Source organism: Dryobates pubescens, chromosome 6, assembly GCF_014839835.1.
Source record: "Dryobates pubescens isolate bDryPub1 chromosome 6, bDryPub1.pri, whole genome shotgun sequence".
Lineage (NCBI taxonomy): Eukaryota > Metazoa > Chordata > Aves > Piciformes > Picidae > Dryobates > Dryobates pubescens.
This window is the reverse complement of record NC_071617.1, coordinates 45,247,972-45,254,349: the sequence shown is the minus strand read 5'-3', so window position 1 is coordinate 45,254,349 and position 6,378 is coordinate 45,247,972. Positions and strand designations below refer to the sequence as shown.

Sequence of the window (6,378 nt, the reverse complement as noted above, 5' to 3'; positions counted from 1 at the left end):
TTTCTTTATGTTTTGTTGTTTGGTTGGTTTTTTTTTTTCCCCGCAGTGCTTGCCACTGATGTATCTGAACACTTCCCCCTTTAATAAGTCTTCAGATGATGTGGCAGATTGAACTGGGGTGCTGTTTTCCACACTTTGAAGCAAGGGAGCTGAGAGAATGCAAAAGTTGGAAGGGGTTGCTAGTTTTGGATGCTCATGTGTAATGCTGAGAACACCTTGTAATATGAGACAAACTCTGCTCACGGTGTGGTGCCACCGCTGTCTGGGGCTGCTTTCTGTATGCATTTGACAACCAGACCCCAGATAAAATATCAGGGAGACAGAAAATAACCACATGAATAAAGGTTACTTTAAGCTGCTTTGTGCAATGTTCAACACTCTTTTGTATTATAATAGAATAAACCAGGTTGGAAAACACCTTTGAGATCATCGAATCCAACCTATCACCCAACACCGTCTAATCAACTAAACCATGGCACCAAGTGCCTCACCCAGTCTCCTCCTAAGCACCTCCAGTGATGGTGACTCCACCACCTCCCTGGACAGCACACTCCAATGGTCAATCTCTTTTTCTGGGAAGAACTCCTTCCTAATATCCAGCCTAAACCTCCCCTGGTGCAGCTTGAGACTGTGTCCTCTTGTTCTGAAAAACAAAGCTTTAGCTCTGGTGCTGAACTGGTTTTGCAGGTCTATCTCCATACCTTACAGAAGATGGTAATTTAGTTGTTTTATCTGGAGACTTCACTCTCCTCAAGTGCTACCAGTTCTTGCTTTACTATTTCAGAGGTAAACACCCAATCCATCCCTAGAAGTGGTCCAACAGGCTGGACTGAGTACAGTCTGTTGGTCACCAACAAAGCTGAGTGATTCAGTTGCATTTATTCCCACCTTGAACTTAAAATATTGCCTCCAAGTATTTGCAATCACTGTCATCATTCTCAGCAAATATTTTGACATTCAAAAAAAAAAAAAAAAGAGACAAGAATCTAGGATAAAAGCTAAGAATGTGATTGAGAGACCTTGTAGGAAATGGTTAGGGAGTTGAAAAAATCAAACTAAATTAGCTAGCTAGGGACTCTATTATAGTAGTGCAAAAATGTTGCATATGCATCTTCAATTCTAACACTGCATGCTTCTGCTGAACTAGAAAACACAGGAATGTTCTTTGCAAGTGGGTGTGCACATCTGCCTGAGTATATACTGTAGTTTCCTAGATTTAAAACCAAAGTAGCTGAAGCCAAGATTTCCATCATAGAACAGAATTAACCAGGTTGGAAGAGGCCTTTGAGATCATTGAGTCCAACCTATCACCCAACACCATCTAATCAACTAAACCATGGCACCAAGCACCCCATCCAGTCTCTTCCTAAACACCTCCAGTGATGGTGACTCCACCACCTCCCTGGGCAGCACATTCCAATGGCCAATCTCTCTTTCTGTGAAGAAATACAAGCAATACACAACTGTGAATCATCATAAAGGTTGGAACATTTCAGTTGTACAGCATGGACCTCTGCCCCTTGAGTTGAAGGAGTGTCTGATAGCAGAGCTTTGTCATTATCAGCTGTAGTTCTTTATGGGGACGGAGGGAAAGGGACAACCACTTTGCCAACATCTGTTCACAGATACTTGACTTCAGCAGAAGTCTAGTTACAGTCAGGGGCATTGACTCCTCTTTGAGTTTTTCAAGGTCAGGTGTTTTGCTCAGTGTAAACTCCTCTGCCAGTGAAGGACCAAATGTGTAACATGCACCTCATCTGCCATGGCAGGAAAAAGGAAAGAAAACCAAAAATAATCCAATGGGAAAGACAGAAAATGCATGAGTATTCAATGGGGGTTTTCTAAGTGCAGCTGGGTGTAGCAAGGGATCTGTCATTTCAACTTCTTCTCTGTGTGGGATTTGCAGTATATTTATCAGGACTTACTGTGTTGGAGGTTTGATTTAAATACATGTTGTTGCAGGCTTGACTGTTTGTTCTGTGCAGTGAAGAGCCTCATTAAACTGCACTAATGATGTGAAGTCCCAGGGTAGATATATTTGTGAACCACACATAGACATGACAAAAATAGTGTGATCCTTAAAGAAAATTGTATCTGAAGCTGATGTATAACATTATAAATTGATTTGGAAAGTCATTTTGTTTAACTTATTATTGATTCTTGACACTGACTTGACACTGGGCAGCACATTCTAAAGGCCAATCACTCTTTCTGTGAAGAACTTCTTCCTAACATCCAGCCTAACCCCCCTGCGGCACAGCCTGAGACTGTGTCTTCTTGTTCTGGTGCTGGTTGCCTGGGAGAAGAAACCAACCCCCACCCGGCTACAACCTCCTTTCAGGTAGTTGTAGACAGCAATAAGGTCTCCCCTGAGCCTTGTCCAGGCTAAGCAACCCCAGCTCCCTCAGCCTCTCCTCATGGGGCTGTGCTCCAAACCCCTCCCCAGCTTTGTTGCCCTTCTCTGGACATCTTCCAGCAACTCAACATCTTTCCTAAACTGAGGGGCCCAGAACTGGACACAGGACTCAAGGGGTGGCCTAACCAGTGCTGAGTCTAGGGGCACAATGACTTCCCTGCTCCTGCTGTCCACACTATTTCTGATGCAGGCCAGGATGCCATTGGCCTTCTGGTCCACCTGGACACACTGCTGGCTCATGTTCAGCCTACTGTCAACCAGTACCCCCAGGTCCCTTTCTGCCTGGCTGCTCTCCAGCCACTCTGCCCCTAGCCTGTATCCTCACAGGAAAGGTTATGAAGCATGGGTTAGATGAGTTAGATTGAGAACTAGCTGAATGACAGAGCTGAGTGCTGTGATCAGCACTGCTGAGTATATTTCGAAGCCTGTGGCTAATGGTGTTCCCCAGGGGTTGGTATTTGGTCCAGTCTTGTTCACAGTACCACAGTATCACAGTATAACTAAGGTTGGAAGAGACCGCAAGGATCATGAAGTCTAACCTGTCTCCACAGACCTCATGACTAGACCATGGCACCAAGTGCCACATCCAATCTCCTCTTGAACACCTCCAGGGACAGTGATTCCACCACCACCCTGGGCAGCACATTCCAGTGACGAACGACTCGCTCAGTGAAGAACTTTGTCCTCACTTCGTGTCTAAACCTCCCCTGGTGCAGCTTGAGACTGTGTCCCCTTGTTCTGGTGCTGGTTGCCTGTGAGAAAAGACCAACCCATTCCTTTCTACAACCACGTTTCAACATCTTCATCAATGACCTGGTTAAAGGGCAGTGTGCATGCCCATCAGGTTTGCTGATGAAACAAAACTGGGAGGAGCGGCTTACACACCAGAAGGCTGTGCTGCCTTTCAGAGAGCTAAACAGGCTGGAGAGCCTGAGAGGAGCCTAATGATGTTCAGCTAGGGCAAGTGTAGGGTACTGAGCATGGGGAGGAATAACCCCATGCACCAGCACAGGCTGAGATTTGACCTGCTGAAAAACAGCTCTGCGGAGAAGGAGTCCTGGCAGACAATAAGTTAACAATGAGCTAGGAGTACAGTCTTGTGGTCAAGAAGGCCAGTGTGGGTGCATTAAGAGGAGTGTTACCAGCAGGCCAAGAGTAGTTCTCCCCATCTTCTCTGTCGTAGTAAGGCCACATTTGGAGTAACGTGTCCAATTCTGGCCTCCCTGGTTCAAGAAAGGCAAAGCTGTCTAAGCTGTCAGCTCGTGGCTTGGACCGCAACACTCTGTGCTGGGTTAGGAACTGGCTGGAGGGCCGAGCCCAGAGAGTGGTGGTGAATGGTGCCACATCCAGCTGGCGGCCAGTCACCAGTGGCGTACCCCAGGGATCAGTGCTGGGCCTCATCCTCTTTAACATCTTCATTGATGATCTGGATGAGGGGGTTGAGTCAGTCATCAGCAAATTTGCAGATGACACCAAGTTAGGAGCAGATGTTGATCTGTTAGAGGGCAGAAGGGCTCTGCAGAGGGACCTTGACCGACTGGACAGATGGGCAGAGTCCAATGGGATGGCATTTAACAAATCCAAGTGCCGGGTGCTGCACTTTGGCCACGGCAACCCCATGCAGAGCTACAGGCTGGGGTCAGAGTGGCTGGAGAGCTGCCAAACACAGAGGAACCTGGGGCTACTGATTGACAGCCACCTAAACATGAGCCAGCAGTGTGCTCAGGTGGCCAAGAAGGCCAATGGCATCCTGGCCTGCATCAAGAATAGTGTGGCCAGCAGGAGCCATTGTGCCTTTGTACTCTGCATTGGTTAGACAGCAACTTGAGTCCTGTGTCCAGTTCTGGGCCCCTCAGTTTAAGAAGGACATTGAGACACTTGAATGTGTCCAGAGAAGGGCAACAAGGCTGGGGAGAGGCCTTGAGCACAAGCCCTATGAGGAGAGGCTGAGGGAGCTGGGATTGTTTAGCCTGGAGAAGAGGAGGCTCAGGGGTGACCTCATTGCCCTCTACAAGTACCTGAAAAGTGGTTGTACCCAGGAAGGGGTTGGTCTCTTCTCCCAGGCAACCAGCACCAGCACAAGAGGACACAGTCTCAAGCTGCGCCAGGGGAAGTTTAGGCTCGAGGTGAGGAGAAAGTTCTTCACCGATAGAGTGCTGCCCAGGGAGGTGGTGGAGTCACCGTCCCTGGAGGTGTTCAAGAGGAGATTGGACATGGCACTTGGTGACATGGTGTAGTCATGAGGTCTGTGGTGACAGGTTGGACTCGATGATCCTCGAGGTCTCTTCCAACCTTAGTTATACTGTGATACTGTGAAAAGAGTCCAGTGGAGTGTTATGAAGATGATTAGGGGACTGGGTTATCCTTCTTATGAAGAAAGGGTGAAAGACATGAGGTTGTTCACCCAGAGAAGACTGGAAGGGGATCTTATTAGTGCTTATAAATATCAAAAGGGCAGGTGTTAAGAGTATGCGGCTAGATGCTTTTCAGTGGTGCCCAGTGTCAGGACAAGGAGCAATGTCCACAAACTCAAACACAAGAATTCCATCTGCATGTGAGTTCAAACTTCTTTGCTTTGAGGGTGACAGACCAGTGGAACAGGTTACCCTGAAAGGTTGTAAAGTCTTCTCTGGAGATGTTTCAGACTCGCCTGCATGCAATCCTGTGCAACCTATTCTAGATGAATTTGCTTTAAGAGTGGGGTTTGGATTAGATGATCTCAAGAGGTCACACAGAATCACTAAGGTTGGAAGAGACCTCAAAGATCATCGAGTCCAACTTGTCACCACAGACCTCATGACTAAAACATGACACCAAGTGCCTTGTCCAATCCCCTCTTGAACTCCTCCAGAAATGAAAGCCTCTGGAGATGCCAGGGATTGAACCCGGGACCTCACACATGCGAAGCGTGCGCTCTACCACTGAGCTACATCCCCAAGTTGGGTCCTTTCTAACCTCTACCGTTCTGTGACTCTGTATGATTCTGTGATCTCTCTTGGCTGCTCTACAAGCAGTCTTGACAAGCACAAAGCGGACCATTGTGCTACCCATAACAAGTAGTATGCCACAAAATAAAAGACCTTGAACCTCAATGGGATTGTCAGGTTTGCTCATTTTCAGGTAGAGGGTTTTGAAGTTTGGTTGGAAAGATAATCTAAAGCCTCCTTTGTGCTCTGCAACACATTTGACAGTGACAACTGGCTACTGAACTCACCCTGGTTTCAAGCACATAGTGAGGCAACTTCAGGGATCTCATGGCTTTCCATAGCTGAGGTTCTCTGAGTGCCATTATACCACTGTGCTGTCATAGAATCATAGAATCAATAAGGTTGGAAAAGACCTCAAGGATCATCAAGTCTAACCTGTCACCCAACACCTCATGACTACTAAACCATGGCACTAAGTGCCACATCGAGTCCTCTCTTGAATACCTCCAGTGATGGTGACTCCACCACCTCCCTGGGCAGCACGTTCCAATGGCAAATCACTCTTTCTGGGAAGAACTTCTTCCTAACATCCAGCCTAAACCTCCCCTGGCACAGCTTGCGACTGTGTCTTCTTGTTCTGGTGCTGGTTGCTTGGGAGAAGAGACCAACCCCCTCCTGGCCACAACCTCCCTTCAGGTAGTTGTAGATAGCAATAAAGTCCAGGCCACCAATTTTTGAATCTACTTGAATGAAATTTCAGATGTTCATACTGCATTGAATCTGACTCTTGAACAGGTGGGTGTTGCAGAAGCTGTCAGCTGGAGCCTGGATCTGACCAAGCTGGTGAATTTTGGACTTAAGAATTGTTTGCTTTACAAATTACAGAGAGCTGATCTGAACACATCTGAAGAAAAGAAAATCCTGTATTTTCATACACGTATTTCAGTCAGCTTCCACTTCTTTAAAATGCCAGTACTTGAAACAAGTCCTCAGGTAACCCTTACTTGCAGGGAATTTGCACCTTTGGAAAAAAAG

The 6,378-nt window shown here is 47.0% G+C and overlaps 1 non-coding gene across 1 annotated transcript; it reads right to left on the bottom strand.

The window, feature by feature from the left end:
- Positions 1–5,280: 5,280 nt before the first annotated feature.
- Positions 5,281–5,352, bottom strand: TRNAA-CGC (transfer RNA alanine (anticodon CGC)). Its single transcript has one exon. It is a non-coding gene; the product is annotated as a tRNA-Ala (tRNA).
- Between the last annotated feature and the right edge of the window lie 1,026 nt (positions 5,353–6,378).